The sequence below is a fragment of the Camelina sativa genome, chromosome 8 (assembly GCF_030686135.1).
Source record: "Camelina sativa cultivar CO46 ecotype springtype chromosome 8, ASM3068613v1".
Lineage (NCBI taxonomy): Eukaryota > Viridiplantae > Streptophyta > Magnoliopsida > Brassicales > Brassicaceae > Camelina > Camelina sativa.
Window position 1 is genome coordinate 10,673,666 of NC_141887.1, and position 16,348 is coordinate 10,690,013.

Sequence of the window (16,348 nt, forward strand, 5' to 3'; positions counted from 1 at the left end):
GTGTCGATCGACACCATGTGTTTTGGTTCGCAAGTGGTACGATGGGTGACGTTCGGCACTAGGTGGAGGTGTCATTCGACACTAGAGGAGTTGATAGCGAATTGGAGTAATCTTGGGGAAGTGTTGTCCATGGTTGGAATGAATCATATATTCCTGCCAACCTCTCTTGTTACTCGGTCGCTAGGGATGGTTGGTTGTGCGACCCAGTAACTAGATGAGGTGGGGTTTCCTGTACTTGTGGGAGTTTTTTTAAGAAGCGATTTCTACGCCGGTTGTCTCGTCGGAATTATGGGGTTCCGGTGAGATCGTTTCCTGTGGATCTTGTGTGAGGATTGGGAATCCGGGTGTGGTCGTTTAATTTTGGTATCAGAGCTTATACGGTTCTAGGACAGGCTCTGTAATGGAAATAGAATTGTCTAGAATAATAGCTCAGGATTTCTATAAATGGAAAGTTTCCATAATAGAAAGTTTCTAAAAATAGAAAGTTTTGTGAATAGTCAAAACTTGTCTATTTTTGGAAAGAGTGTGATTGGAATATTTGGAGTGTGGCATAGGAGTGGCCAAGGTGGAGGTGAGTTTTTTTGGGAAGGAGTATATAATGGTTAATATGACATTGTGATGTTTTACGCAGACCAAGGTAGGTAATTCTTGTCGGGAAGTGCTATGAGACATCGAGACTGATTGCTCTAGGGATTGTGGGTCCTGAACAACACATAAGGAGATGGTGGTTCTCCTAAGGGGATTGTGGTTCCCTTGTATACCGATAACTTGGGGGGTGATGGGCCTGTGAGCGGCAGAGGAGATGGTTGTTCTCCTGGGAGATAGTGGTTCACCGTAGGGGATAGTGGTTCCCCTGGTACCGATATCTTGAGGGTGATGACCCAAGAGTGAGACGGTATGCTCGAAGACGTTTGTCTAAGAGTGAGATCGGTATGGCTTAAAGGTTTTGACCCGGGAGTGGATAAGTTGGGAGCAAATGATGTCTAGGACGTGTGAATAAGTATAATGACCAAATGAAGATGTCGGGGTCGATGATGGTTCAATCCTGGGTTTAGTGTTGAACAGTAGGGTGAGGACTTTGTTGACTGATGGGGTTAGGATTGTGTGGACCAGTGGGGGTATGGACTTTGTTGACCAGTAGGGTCAGGATTGTGTGGACCAGTAGGGGTCAGGATGTTGTTGACCGGTGGGATCCGGATGGGCTGACCGTTGGGGGTCAGGGTGTTATGGACCGTTAGGTCAGATTGTGGTGTGGACCATTGCGACAGTAGTAATGTTTTATAGTTGGGAGTTCGGTGTTGTCAGATTCGAGGAAGAATCTTTTGTTAGAGGGGAAAAATTGTAACATCCTGTACCATATTTTGGGTGGATGTCGATCGACACCACTAAATTGGTGGTTGTTCGGTTTGTTTTCATAATCGTTCGGTTTAGCTTGGTTTGAGTTTGGAAACCCTTAGTCTCGTTTTAAAGGGGCACGAACAGCCTATCTTGGGGGCGGGGGGGGGGGGGGGGGGGGGGGTAGGGGATGGTCTTTGGTCGCTTTTAGGAGAGGAGGGGAAAGAGATAGAGATATTGTGAGTTCGATCCTAAGAGCAAAGGGAGCCTTGAGGAGGGTCAAGAGGAGCAGAGGGATCTGTTTTGGTGGTTCTAGAAAAGAGAAGGGGAGAGAGTTGTGGTGCTCTCACTTGGAAGTTGGAGAAAGGAGATCCATCCTCTTGATGTATAGGGAGAAGGATTTGAGCTTGGTGGTTGATTGAGAGAGATAAGGACGCTTTCTCATGGTTGTTATCCAGGTAAGTCGTGTTGTTTTAGTGTTAGATTTGAGTAGAGAATCGATGATTGTAGCGGATTAGGAATTTGCGGCGAGACGAAGTTTGCAGGAAGGCTTTGATCGTGATTTCAAGTTTAATGTCGTTCGCCACCAACACTTGCAGATGGGCTGCGCAGACTGGTTCATGATGGCTACTTCAAATCAACATTTGAAAATGAAACAGAGTCGGATTTGGCTGAAATTTGGTAGGAAGCTTCGTGGTGCTATTGGCTTCGTATCCAACGACAGGATTATGAAATCAACGGTTGGTTTGTGTTTTAGTCAAGTGTTTGTATTGTGGTCTCATATAGACAGTTTTGTGGTAAGATAGGGGTGTCGGGGGAGGACAGCTGGAGTTAAATTTGGATGAGTGGAGATCGATGGAAATCATTTCGTGGGCGTTGGTGTCAACCGACACTAGGAGAGTGTCGATCAACACCATGTGTGTTGGTTCGCAAGTGGTGAGATAAGTGACATTCGACACTAAGTGGAGGTGCCGTTCGATACTAGAGGAGTTGATATCGAATTGGATTACTTGTGGGGAAGTGTTGTCCGTGGCTGGACGAAATCAAATATTTCAGCCCACCTCTCTTGTTACTCGGTTGCTAGGGGTGGTTGGTTGTGCGACTGAGTAACTAGATGAGGTTGGGTTTGGTGTAATTGTGGGAGTTCTTTTAAGAAGTGATTTCTACCCTGGTTGTCTCGTCGGAATTATGGGATTCTGATGAGATCGTTTCCTATGGATCCTGTGTGAGGATTAGGAATCCGGGTGCGATCATTTCAGTTTGGTACCATAGCGTATACGGTTCTAGGATAGTCTTTGTAATGGAAATAGACTTGTCTAGAAAAATAGTTCAAGATTTCTATAAATGGAAAGTTTTCATATTTAGAAAGTTTCTAAAAAATAGAAAGTTTTATGAATAGTTAGAACTTGTCTATTTTTGGAAAGAGTGTGTGTGAACATCCAAAGTAATTGAAATGTTTGGAGTGTTACCCAGGATTGGCCAAGGTGGAGGTGAGTTTTTTTGGGAAGGAGTATATGGTGGTTAGTATGACATTGCGATGTTTTACGCGGACTACGGGAGGTAATTCTTGTCGGGAAGTGGTTAGTGACGTCGAGACTGTTTGCTCTAGGAACGGTGGGTTCTGAAAAACTCATAAGGAGATGGTGGTTCTCCTGAGGGGATGGTGGTTCCTCTATATACCGATAACTTGAGGGGTGATGGGCCCTGAGAGCGGCAGAGAAGATGGTGGTTCTCATGGGAGATAGTGGTTCTCCGGAGGGGATGGTGGTTCCCCTGGTACCAACTACTTGAGGGTGACGATCCAAGAGTGAAATGGTATGGCTCGAGGACGTTTGTCTAAGAGAGAGATCAGTATGACTCAAATGTTTTGACCTGAGAGTGGATGAGTTGGGTGCAGATAATGTCTAGGACGTCTGAATAAGCATAATGACCGAATGAAGATGTCGGGGTCGATGGTGATTCAATCCCGAATTTAGTGTTGACCGGTGGGGTCAGGACTTTATTGACCGGTGGGGTCAGGATTGCATGGACTAGTGGGGGTCAGGACTTTGTTAACCAGTGGGGTCAGGATTGTGTGGACCAGTAGGGGTCAGGATGGTGTTGAACGGTGGGGTCCGGATGGGATGACCGGTGGGGGTCAGGGTGTTATGGACCGTTGGGTCAGATTGTGATGTGAACCATTGCGACAGTAGAAATGTTTTATAGTTGGGAGTGCGGTGTTGTCAGACTCGAGGACGAATCTTTTGTTAGTGGGGAAGAATTGTAACATCCTGAATCCATTTTTGGGTGGGTGTCTATCGACACCACTAAATTGGTGGTTGGTCGGTTTGTTTTCATAATCGTCCGGTTTAGCTTGGTTTAAGTTTGGAAACCCTTTGTCTCATTTTAAAGGGGAACGAGCATCCTCTCTTGGGGCGAAGAGGGTGGTCTTTGGTTGCTTTTAGGAGAGGAGGAGAAAGAGAGAGAGTGATTGTGAGTTTGATCCTAAGAGTAAAGGGAGCCTTGAGGAGGGTCCAGAGGAGCAAAGGGATCTGTTTTGGTGGTTCTAAAGGAGAGAAGGGGAGAGAGTTGTGGTGCTCTCACTTGGAAGGAGGAGAAAGGAGATCCATCCTCTTAATGTGTAAGGAGAAGGATTTGAGCTTGGAGGTGGATTGAGAGAGATAAGGAGGCTTTCTCATGGCTGTTATCCAGGTAAGTTGTGCTGTTTTAGTGTTAGATTGAGTAAAGAATCGATGATTGTAGCGGATTTGGGATTTGCGGCGAGAAGGAGCTTGAAGGAAGGCTTTGATCATGATTTATGGATTGGTGTTGTTCGACACCATTATGGTTGACACCAACACTTGCAGATGGGCTGTGCGGACTAGTTCGAGATGGCTACTTTGAAGCAACATTTGCAGGATGAAACGGAGTCTGATTTGGCTGAAATTTGGTATGGAGGTTCATGGTGCTATAGGCTTTGTGTCCAATGGTGGGATTGTGAAATTAACGGTTGGTTTGTGTTTTAGGCATGTGTTTGTATTATGGACTTGTATAGGCAGTGACTACAAGCAATCACACAGATTCTTGGATACTTAATACAGGCTGATCATTCCACATGACATTAAACAAGCATTGGTTTTACATGTATCAGGCTGGAAATTTTGGAACTGTTGGAATGGCTGACTATAGAAGCTGCAGCGTTGCTGGTATTGGACAGATCAAATTTCGGATGCATGATGGCACTATCAGGATTTTAACTGAAGTGAGGCATCTTCTAGTAGTGAAGAAGAATCTGATATTTCTTGGTTCACTTCACAAGGAAGGATTCAGGTTCGAAACTGATGATGATAACTGTGTGAATGTACGCAAAGGAGATATAGTGTTGATGAAGAGTCAGCTCACAGCAGGGAGTGTTTGTCAATTACTTGGAAATGTGGCTATAGCTGGAGCTGCAGGCGTGGTAACTGAATCATATAACATAGCTCTATGTCATATGCGATTGGGGCATATTGGAGAGCATGGTTTGTCTGAACTTCACAAGAGAGGTCCTCTGGATGGTTTAACGAATTGTAAGATGGAGTTTTGTAGAAACTGCTTAATGGGGAAGCAGTCCAAGGCATCTTTCAAGACATGTCTACACACCACAAAGATTCATTTAGACTATGTACATTATAATGTGTGGGGGCCTATACAAGAACATTCATTAGGAGGAATCATATATTATGTCATCTTTATAGATGATTTTTCGAAGAAGGTTTGGGTTTACTTCATGAGGCAAAAATCTTAAGTTTTTTTGAGAAATTTAAGATTTGGAAGGCTGAAGTGGAAAACCAAACAGGGAGGAAGATGAAGTATATGAGGTCTGATAATGGTATTGAGTATACTAATGGAGAGCTTCATAAGCTATGTGAGGAGCAGGGTATTCACGGGCACTTTACAGTGCGGAAAACACCACAACATAACGGTATAAGTGAAAGGATAAATCGTTCTATTGTGTAGAAAGCAAGGTGTTTGCGGTTGAATGCAGGACTCCCAAAGATCTTCTGGGCTGAAGCAGTATACATGGCGGTCTACCTCATCAATAGATCGCCAAGGGTTTCTTTAGAAGGAAAGATTGCTGAAGAGGTATGGACTGGGGTAGACATTGATCTATCAAACTTGAGAATCTTTGGATGTCCAGCTTATGTGTTGGTTCCCAACGACGAAAGGTCAAAGCTGGATTCGAAGTCCAATAAATGCGTTTTTCTGGGATTTGAGAAAGGCGTGAAAGGTTTCAAGTTATTGGATCCTGAGGCTAAGAAAAGAGTGATCAGCCGAAATGTTGTATTTGATGAGCAATACATGCTGCTACAGGCGAGTTCAGAACGAGTTCCTGTAACCATTGAGGCTGATACTGGTTCAGATATAGCGGAGGATGAAGAGGAGTCTAGGGAAGCTAGACCAGCAGCGGAAGCAGATGAGCGAGCTCCTGAGGTGGAGCAGTCTCCTAAAGTGGGGAAATAGGGTAATCAGATACGTACAGAGGGGAGTTTGGCTGCAACCAAGGAAAAGCGTGTAGTGAAGGCACCTGTCAGATATGGGTATGAAGATATGGCTAGCTATACTCTGATGATTGGTACAAATGATCCTGAAGCTATTAACAGTCCTGAAAAGGAAGAATGGATTGCTGCTATGACAGAGAAGACAGTTAGTCTGAACAAGAATCAAACATGGGAGCTTATAACACTTCCAAATGGGAAAAAAGCAATTGGTTGCAAATGGGTCTTCAAGAGGAAAACAGGAGTCTCTGAGAAGGAAGTTGTGACTTTCAAGGCGAGACTAGTAGCGAAAGGGTACTCACAGAGGGCAGGGGTTAATTATGACGAGATTTTCTCCCCTGTAGTTTGACACACTTCCATCCGTGTTGTGTTGGGACTGGTAGCTTGTTGGTATTTACATCTTGAGCAGATGGATGTGAAGACAGCATTTCCCTATGGTAATTTAGAGGAAAAGAGATCTATATGGAGCAACATGAATGGTTTGTCAAGTTCGGAGAGGAGGCGCTTGTATGAAGACTGAAAATATCTTTATACGGGCTAAAGCAGGCTCCTAGACAGTGGTACAAACATTTTGATACGTACATGTTGCACATAGAGTACCAGAGATGTGAGTATGACTGTTGTATTTATGTGAAGAATGTTGGTAACAATTCTCCCATATTTTTGTTGTTGTATGTTGATGATATGCTCATTGCTAGTAGCAATATGGATGATATTGTTGAGTTGAAAGGAATACTTGGAGGAGAGTTTGAGATGAAAGATCTTGGTGCTGCAAAGAATATTCTTCGGATGGAGATTTGCAGGGATAGGAGTTCTCAGAGATTGTGGTTATCTCAGAGAAGCTAAATAGAAAAGATACTTTAAAGGTTTGACATGAAGAATGCAAACCCTGTGTCTACTCCTCTGGCGAATAACTTCAAGCTCTCAGCACGTCAGTGCCCTATTTCTGATGAGGAGATCAAAAACATGGCAAAAGTTCCTTATGCTAGTGCAATTGGTTGTCTTATGTATGCGATGGTTTGCCCAAGGCCAGATTTGGATCAAGTTGTTAGTCAAGTCAGTAAGTACATGTCTAAACCTGGGAGGGAGCACTGGAATGCATTGAAATGGATTCTCAGGTATTTGAAGGGTTCTACAGATCGTGGTCTCATGTTTGGAGGACATGAGTGCAAGGCAGAAGTTATGGGTTTCGTTGATTCAGATTATCCAGGTGATCTTTATGATAGGAGGTCTACTACACGGTATGTATTTACTCTTGCTGGGGCACCTATAAGTTGGAGGTCTGTGTTGCAGTCTATAGTTGTAATGTCAACCACTGAAGTCGAGTACATGGCAATGGGAGAGGCAGCTAAGGAGGCATTATGGGTTAGAGGACTTGTAATGGAATTGGGTATTGAGTGTTTTATATCTGGCTAAGAATCAAGTGTATCATGGTAGGACGAAGCACATTGAGGTAAGATATCACAAGATCAAAGAGTTATCGGTTTCTGGTATGATTTTACTGTAGAAGGTGCACACGTCTGAGAATGCAGCTGATATGTTGACCAAGCCTGTCACCATGGAGAAGTTCAAGCACTGCTTGGATTTGCTCCAGGTCTTTCATTGCTAGATGAAGACAAAAGGTTTCCCCCAAAAGCTAACAAGGAGTTGAAGTTGAAGTCAATGAGATTTTGTCGTCAAGGTGAAGTTTGTTGTAAAGTGACTTGAAATCTCTGAAGACGTCTACAAAGATGTACAAGACTGTGTAAGGCGTACAAGACTTTTACTGGACTTTACTGGGCTTTTACTGGGCTTTTGTAGAGACCAACTCAAGGCAACTTAGGGTTAGGTTTTGGGGGTGTAGGTGGCGCAGCCGCCTGTACGGTGTAATAGATTCTAGAAGATTCACAAGATCTTTTATTTCCTATTATATCGGGTTTTTTGAGGCATATATAAGGAGACTAAGGGGTTTGTAAGGTTGTTCATCAGATTAATAATATAAACCCTAGACAAAGGTATTCGCCTCAAGAACACTCTGTTTTTTCTTTTCAAAGCTTTCTTATTTTGTTCATCCGAATTCACAACAAAAGGGTTACCATTCCAAATGGTTGTATGATAGGAGATAGGATGCAATCAAATCAATGCCAATCAAGCCAAGCAATAGTGGGGTGTTTTTTTCTAACAACCTAAAATGAACAGAAATAAAAAGAACGAAATAAAGAACTACACGACCAGGCTACACGATGCAAGCAATCGTGTAACGGATCGAGTAGGGGATCAGGTAACAAGAAAATAAGAATAGAACCGAGAACAACTCGAGGTACCACAGGATAAAAGTGATCGAGTAGCAGGTCAGGTTGGTGGTCGGGTTGATATTCAATTTTTAAACAATCAAAATACACTACAGGAAAATGTTACATATATAGCATCCGGAAAACGCTATAACAGGAAAGCATAGCGTTATAACAAACGCTATGTCTGCGCCTGTTATAATAGATATGGTACTTTACATAGCGGTTTTACCTTATGCTATATTGGTTATCTTTTAGATTGCGTTTACTTTATTGCTATTGTATACTTTATAATAGCAATTAATCTTCGTTATTATTTATTGTTTCATAGCATTTGTTTTGTATTATTATTTTTATTGTATCCCAGATTTTGTTTTTCTTATATTAATTAGCTATGTTATATTTTGTTTATTAGATAAACATCCTGTCATTTGTCAAACCAACAATATCTAAAGAAAAAAGTTCATATAGCCACAATCGTGAAATACAAGAGAAAGGTTCCACAAGTACAAATACAAGAAGTTCTACTAGCCAAACAAGTTCCACTACCCAACACAATTAATCCATAAAAGAATGGTTCACATATAAACAATGTTGTCATTAGGCCAAGCAACAATAGTACCTAATGCATCAGCAACAATCTCAAATTAAGAAGTTTGTCTCCATACTCGTGCATCCCCAATCTTACAGACGTCAACCCAAACTTTGCTGGCATTTGGACCCAATGGAATGCAGTGGACAATGTCGTTTGAATTGGTTGAACAAACTCGGCCTTCTTCCACTGTTTTTCCCGATCCAATGCAATCTATGAAGAAGCATTTCTTCTTAGCTAAGTTGCAATTGTTGGAGCAGTTACTTGCACTCTACAAATTAAATTGCATAAAGTACTTAATCACAATCACACAAATATACAACACATCATGTAAAACACAGATGTATAGAGTTTTACCTTAGATGATGATCCTTTAGCTGGTTCTACTCCTTTAGAACCTGATGTTCTTGCTCCATTAGAACTTGTTGTTCCTGCTCCTTTATAAATTGATGATCCTGCTCCATTAGAATTTTATGCTCCTGCTCTGTTAGGAATTGATCCTTCTTTATTAACATCTGATTCACTATCAGATTCTGCATCCTCCATTCCATGTTTCTTATTCTTAAACAGCTTAGTAAGCGGCCATGCTATGTTTTCAAACAGTGCATCACCCATCACAGAAATTTCTTCACTTGGTGGTCTCCATAGGAAAGCATCTTTGTTAATCACTTTTACAATATTCACCATCGCAGCATTCGGACCCAAAGGAATTTTATTCACCAACTGTTTAGGGTCAGTTGAAATCATATGTGCCTCAGCAACTACCTCACCACCCAAATTCCAATCAACAAGTTGTAATCTATTTTCCATTAAGGTTGTGGCCTAAACAAGTCATGCAAAAACATAATTCATGTGTCACCTAACCAATAAGCATTTATATATTACCATAAACATGCAAACTATAACATAAGAACTTTACCAATGCATCAGCGCCCTTGTTTCCAGTTGAGGAGTCCATAATGTCCAAAATTATCTTATCAAATGGCCATAAAATTTTGGTTCCCAGAGCCTGGCCAATCGAGTTGACAGTTTGTGTAGGCCTCCATAGAGATGCATTTTTATTTGATACAAAGGTCACAAGTATAGCTGCTGGATCAGGACCAATAGGCGTACGACCAATCTTGTAACTTGGTTGAAGAGAGCATAGTTCTCCCTCAGCAACAACAAAATCTTCCTCTAAATACAAATCAAGTATCTGACACCTTGGTCCTTCTTTGTTCTTATCAGTGGTGTCCGAATATGCACCATCATCCTGTTGTCTCTGAGAATATACAAACCATAATATTTTCAATAGTACATCTTACCAGGAAATGAACACCACATTTGAATATTAAACTTACCCTTTTCTCTTTAGTTAAGTCACGAACCATGTGTTTCAAATCAGCAATCTCGCTCACCAGTTCTACTTGTCTAGCTTCAATCTTCTGCACATGTGCATCTCTGGCCTGTAAGAATGCTAGCTTGGTAGCAGTTCCCCCTCTGCCCATGTCTACCGGTCTGTTAGGATGCCTCAGCTTCCTCTGACTCTTCCACTCTTATCTTTCCCTAGAATTTGACTCACAGCATCTTCCTTAAGACTAACATTGGAGTTTGAGCCTATCTCACTTTCAAGCGATTTAATTTGTTCCTAGTTTAAAAATTTGTTAATGCATCAATATACATTACCGAGTAAAATTAACAGATGAGTTTAAGAACTTCTTACAAATGTTTGTTCAAACTGTGGTTTAACAGGTCTTCCATCTGCATGGGTATGCCTAGCTATCCAGATCTTGCTTCTAGTAATCTTACTCGGGTCAGATGCCTTTTTCTTCTACAAGTACCAAATAAATTATTTATTATTAAGAAGTAATCACAGTCACTATTTATAGGATATAACTCACGAATACAATTCATCATAACATAGACATACCATTTCATGAGCAAGGCGAACCATTCCTTTGCGACTAGTTGTGTGTGGAATCTGCTTTCTCCTCAAAGACCTGTACCGATCACTTCGTTCCTATAAAAGTCATTCCAATATATTAGATATAAAAAACCGAACATAACTAAATAATGTTCTTGAAAGCAAACCTTGAAAGATTGACTAGTCCTACTCTTCACCCACTTGAACCATGCTGATTCACTGGGAATGTTGCTTGGTTTCAAATTTCGTATATCTTCCTTGCTCCATGTAGCATGCAGTTTTCGAACTAGCCTAGACTTAGTAGCCCTCCATGAGCACCCCATTTGCGTTAGCACTGAACTCTTTTGCCATTCTTCTGTCAAATTGAACCTCCCCTACAACAATTTATCCAATGTTATCATAAAAACTTGTTCACACCATAAAGTAAAACACAAAGTAAAAAAGCAAATAACATTTGTACCTGAATCTCTTCCCACATTGTATCCTTTGTCTTTTCATCCAAGTGCCTCTAATCATCCATAAGTATTGGTACATGTTCCCTTACAAGAGCTCCAAGAAAAGATGAAAGTGTAACTGATCCCTTCCCAACATGGTCACCGAGGCTGTTAAATTAAACATCTACTTTGTCCTCATGGCTCTTAGCCACTGTGTTATAGGCTCTAGTTCTCCTCTTCTTCTTCTTTGATTGTTCTGTTAAACACTCTTCATGTGAATTTCCTGCAGTTTCATGTTGTTCAGCTTCTTGATCTTCTCCATTTTGTTCAGCGTCTTTCTCAATCTCTTTCTCTACTCCTTCTACTTCAGGTTCTTCAGATGATGGTACAACTTTCTCTATTCCTTCTAATACTGGTTCAGATTCTTCTTCTATTGGTGGTTCAGCTTCTAATTCAGTTCCTTGTTGTTGTTCGGAATGTTCATCTTCTACTGGTTTAGCATTTTTCCTCAATCTCTTGGCTGTTTTCACCTCAAGAGGTGTAACCTCAATGCCTTGCTGACGCTTGCTACGTCTGGTTTTCTTAGGAGTGGTTATTTTAGTCATGTTTTCTGCAAACAAAACAAGAAGGAAAAAACTTAGCCACAATTTGTAGATCATTACTGATAAATACTAACTACTAAGCCTATATCTACTAATCCTTCACTACTAAGCCTATAACACAGTAACTCTCATCATCATCAGAAGACTGATTCAACAAATCTTCAAACTGCTGATTGCATGATGGTGGTGCAAAAGTCTCTCCATCTGTCTCCAACTCATGATAACCCCTTGGTGGCGCTTTCATAACTACATACCAAGGGGATGAGTCATCTTCTTGGGAATAAAAAACTTGTTTTGCTTGAGACGACATAATATATGGATCTTGTCGAAATGCAGACTGGTTTATATGCAAGTTGACAAGCGTAAAACCGTCTTCTTCCTTCACACCATTCCCTTTGTTTGCCCATCTACACTTGAACAGTGGGATCTGGAACATGTGGTAGTCCAACAAGATGATATCTTCTATAACTCCATAGTACGTCACAATGTCCGCCTTATGATTTGTATCTCTTGCACTAGATCGACACATGGTGAACGCTTCGTAGGATAATCCACTGTTCTGAGTCTTCCGTTTTAAATCATTGGTATCTGAGCTTCTTAAATGTCTGAGCTTCTTGTCTTGGTCCAAAGGCTAACCACCTTAGCTGCTTAGAATGGTCTTTTGAGTTACTTGGGATCTAGTGAAAACTCAGAAGAAAAACAAGTATTTAGAGATAATTTAGATAGTCGAAATTATAATAAGATGTGTATCTTTATCTAACTGCATACCTTCTCTTTAATCCATTTCGTAAACTTCTCTCCATGCAATTTCCATAAAAGAGTTTCATTTCTTCTGTAGTGCACATCCTTAGCTTGTAATTCTTCCAAGTGCATACTATATAAAAATGACCAAATTGTTTCAAAAGTGTTACATAGATATTTGTAAAAGTGAAACATGAAAACAAGGAAAGAAAATGTTGATTCACTTACTCAACATTGGAGTAAACATTGTTGTGTTCATCAGAACATATCTATGCGCTATCTCCCGCTCTTTCTCTGTACGTACAATTGGTTTAGACTTGTTAATTGGACGACCTTCGAGGATGTGCTCATCTGGATCAAGATCTTCATTACGGACTGCAGCTCCTAGAACTGGTACAGAAGACTTTAGAAACTCCAAACAAAAGGCAATGCATTCTCCTGCCATGTATTCCTCAGCCATACAAGCTTCTGGTCTTGCATAATTCTTAACATATGACTTCAGGGTTTTCATATACCTACATATCAAACAAATAAGTGTCAGTTTTCATCACATCAAATAATTAAAAGAGATTTTAAAAAACATTACCCAATACCTCTCGAGAGGATACATCCATCTAAAATGGACCGGCCCACCCAACCGTGTCTCCCTTGCTAGATGAATAGGAAGATGGAACATGATATCAAACATGGAAGGAGGAAAGAACCTCTCTATTTGGCACAATGACTCAATAACCTCAACCTCCAACAATATAAACTTCTTTGGGTCTATCACACGTTGACACAATCGATTGAAGAAGTTGCATATTCTAGTCACTGCAATCCTAGGTCCAGTTGGCAGCAGTACTCTTAAAGCCACAAGTAACAAGTTTTGTAGTAACACATGGTGATCATGAGACTTCAAGCCACCAATTGTAGGAGGATCAACTGAAACACAGTTTGCGATATTCGCATAATACCCATCTGGTCCTCTGAACTCAGACAACCTCTTACAGAACCTCTTTTTTCTGTCTTGGAAAGCCAATAAGCAGCAGGTGGTAAGTAGTTTCTCTTCCCACATACTTGTGCGTGTAATGATTCCCGAATACCCATATCTTTTAAATCTTGCCATGCCTTTAAGCCATCTTTAGATTTAGCACTATGCATAAGAAGGGACAACAAGGCATCAGACACGTTTTTCTCAACGTGCATTACATCAATGTTGTGACGAACAAGCATATCCTAAGACATGGAGACAAAGATCTAAGTTAGATAATGGTAAAGAACTAAAGTTATCTATTGTTTTATATAAATTTTATATAGAAAATATGCTAACCTTCCAATAATCAAGATCGAATAAAATAGAACACTTCTTCCACCTCCATTGATAACTGTCTTCATCATATTCATCTTCTGAAAGTTCATCATCTTCACACAAATCAGACCTCTTTCTTTTACTTTTCTTATCTAAAGCTCTACCAAAATCATTCCTAAAGTCTTTCAAATGCTCATATATCTCAACCCCTGTTTGAATTCTACATGCAGTCCTTTCTTCTATCGTGTTGTCAAACCAACCACGTTTGCGTCTGTAAGGATGCCCAGGGAGTCTTATCCTATTGCTTAAGTAGACATGTTTTCTACTAAACTTAAGCCACCTAAAAGGTTTATCCTTGCCACAAACATTACACGCTTGTTTACCTTTAACTTTACAACCTGCCAATGTCCCCAAACCAGGATAGTCACTGATTGTCCACAGTAAAATAGCTCTAAGATTAAAAGTTTCCTTTGCGAAGGCATCATAAACGTCCACACCTTTATTCCACAAATCCTGTAGATTTTCTATCAACGGTTGAAGATACACGTCGATGTTGTTGCTCGGTGCAGTTGGACCAGGTATCAATAGAGTGAGCATTATATTCTCAGCCTTCATACACAATGTAGGTGCCATGTTGTAGTTCACAAGAAACACGGGCCATGTACTATACCTGGTGTTTTGACTCGCAAAAGGATTCATCCCATCAGTACACAAGCCAAGTCGAAGATTTCTCGAGTCAGACGCAAACTGTGGCCATTTATCATTAACCTGAGCCCAAGTTATAAAATCCACGGGGTGCCGCATCATTCCATCTTCTGAAGCATTACTGAAATGCCAACATAGATCCTCTGCCATCCTTTTTGATCTATACATCCTTCTGAATCTGTCCTTTATCGGGAAATATTTAAGAACCTTAGCTGGAATCCCTGTCTTTTTCTCGCTTGTATGCTTATCCATCTCCCATCTTGAAGCACTACATCTAGGGCAGCTTGTCATATCCTTGTACTGCTTCCGATAAAGAATGCAATCATTCTTGCATGCGTGAATGTTCTCATAACCAAAACCAAATACCTTCAAGAACTTATTCATCGCATATGTTGATGTTGGAAGGACGTTATCTCCAGGTAGCATGTCGTCAAGCATCTTTAGAAGCTGATCAAACTAATTTTCTGACATCCCACTCTTAACTTTAATATGGTACAACCCCATGATAGCAGACACTTTACTGTACTTAGAACAGCAGGAGTAGAGTGGCGTCTCAACATCTTTCAACTTTTTCATAAATTCTAAATCTTCTTCATGCTGATCTGCATTGTCACTCTGATCTGCATTGTCATTCTGGGGTTGTGGATTGTCATCACCATCAAAGAAAGCAGCTCTAAACAATTCATAAGCTTCAAATTCCGAAGTTGGATCATCACCTCTTGTACATCATGTCAATACCCCTAATCACCAGATGATCTACTATTGTGGCTATTCGTTGATGGCACAGATTTTGGCAATCAATACATGGACAAAACATATTTGGAGGATCTCCCAATCTCCTAGCTGACCCATAACCAAAATCAGTTGCTCCTTTCTCATACTCGAGACTATTCCTATAAGGTAGAAAATACTTTCAAGTTCAATCAACAGTCATAAGAAACTCAGTTGTAAGTTAAGAAATTATTCGTAATAACAATATAAAACCATACCTTGGAAGCTAAATCCAAGACTTGTCCATGTTACACAGCTCCATAGTCAAACGAATACATACATTTGTGACAATAGATTCTTATATCAGACAAATTCAAACTCAATAAACCAACAGAGATACATACTATAGAATACGCTTCTAAACTCAATGAAACATATAAAACTGAAATTACCTATAGATAGCTAGGATTTTGTAAAGAAGAGACTGCAAAGGGAGAACCTGCAAAAGGAGAGTCGATTATAGTTAGACAAAACTAAATTGATACCTTAAAAACTGAAACCATTTGAAACCATAATAATCTTGTAAAGAAGAATCGATTATAGTCAGACAAAACAAATCGAAACCTGAAAATTTGACAGAAACCCCAAAAAATTGAAACAGAAACCTAAAAAATTGAAATAGAACTAAAAAATTGAAATCCAAACTGAAACGAATAAAACCCTAAAAAATTGAAACAAAAATCCTAAAAAATTGTCTAATTTGTCGAAAAGAAAACAGATATACACATCTCGAAACCCGAAATCGATTACCCAACATACTATTATAAGAATTCAATCCAAATCTGTACCTTCGATTTCGATAAATTTGCAGACAGACTATCTCAGAGAGATAAGAGAATTTTGGAGAGAGCTAAAGAACTTCTTAGAGATAGAGAATCTAAGAATGTGAGATTTTCGACAAGAATCAAAGGAAAGAAAATGAAAAACCCTAGCTCTTGAACAGAGAAGCAAAAGAAAAGAATGTGAGATATTTCGACAAAAGTAAGAGGGAATAATGAAAAAATTGGGCGCTTGGTTTTTTAGCTAAGTACTTAGCCGAGAAATTAAAAATAAATTTTCCGCCTAAATTAAAGACAGCGTTTTAAACATTGTAATGCTATGTAAGATACGCTTCAACAAAAATGTAACTTCTAAAAACATAATATAGCGTTTACAATTACCCAAACGCTATCTACAATAGGTCAGTA

The 16,348-nt window shown here is 40.2% G+C and overlaps 2 pseudogenes; both read right to left on the minus strand.

Moving 5' to 3' along the window:
• Window positions 1–8,769: 8,769 nt before the first annotated feature.
• Window positions 8,770–11,257, minus strand: LOC147939910 (uncharacterized; annotated as a pseudogene).
• On the minus strand, window positions 11,228–15,408 carry LOC104709444 (uncharacterized; annotated as a pseudogene).
• Between the last annotated feature and the right edge of the window lie 940 nt (window positions 15,409–16,348).